Genomic DNA, 713 nt, shown 5'->3' with positions numbered 1-713 from the left:
GGATTTAAAAAAAAAAAAGTATTTTCTTTTGCCACAGTTGAGACACTGAAATGCCTTAGATGCAAAGCTGGATATTTAGTTCAGGGGCTTGTTTTGGCTTCGGGTCAAGGAATAAACAATAATAAAATCCAACATCTCTCTGCCCGGAAGCCTGAGGGGCTTCCAAGTGGAATAGGGCCACTTATCAGACTGGCTGTGTGGGCTCCCCCAGCCATCTCTGCACAGTTTCCACCAATGAGTTTGCTTCTCTCTTCTTTGTCAATTCCCCAGTCTTGTGAGTATCCCATTCTCAAGCTTTTCTGCTAAATAGGCTTGAAATTGAGGCTGGCTGGGGATGGTGGGATGAAATTTAATAAGATGAAGGTGGAGCAGGTAAGACTTTATTTTTTCCCCATCAGTCCCAAGGCATTGATTTTAGTTATGCTTAAATCTAGCTTTCCAAAATGAAACCTGTGAATGCTTTAAAAGCACATGACTCATTTTATAATCGTCTCCTTGGCAGCTGGGCTGATTCATACTTGCTGCTGTTAGATTCATACCCTTAGCCATTCAGTTAAACTCTGCATTGGAGCTGCAACCCCACAAAAGAGAAATAATCCCTTGTCTCTCACCCTGAACTGAGTGTAAGTAAATAGATGGAAAATAAAAAAGCAAGACCAAAGGCTGATGATGGGAAATCTAAGCATGGGAGGGAAGAGTTTTGGGGACAAGTT

This window comes from Trichechus manatus, unplaced genomic scaffold (genome assembly GCF_000243295.1).
Source record: "Trichechus manatus latirostris isolate Lorelei unplaced genomic scaffold, TriManLat1.0 scaffold00049, whole genome shotgun sequence".
In the NCBI taxonomy this organism is placed as follows: Eukaryota; Metazoa; Chordata; class Mammalia; order Sirenia; family Trichechidae; genus Trichechus; species Trichechus manatus.
The sequence above is the reverse complement of the archived record's forward strand: the minus strand, read 5'-3'. Positions refer to the sequence as shown.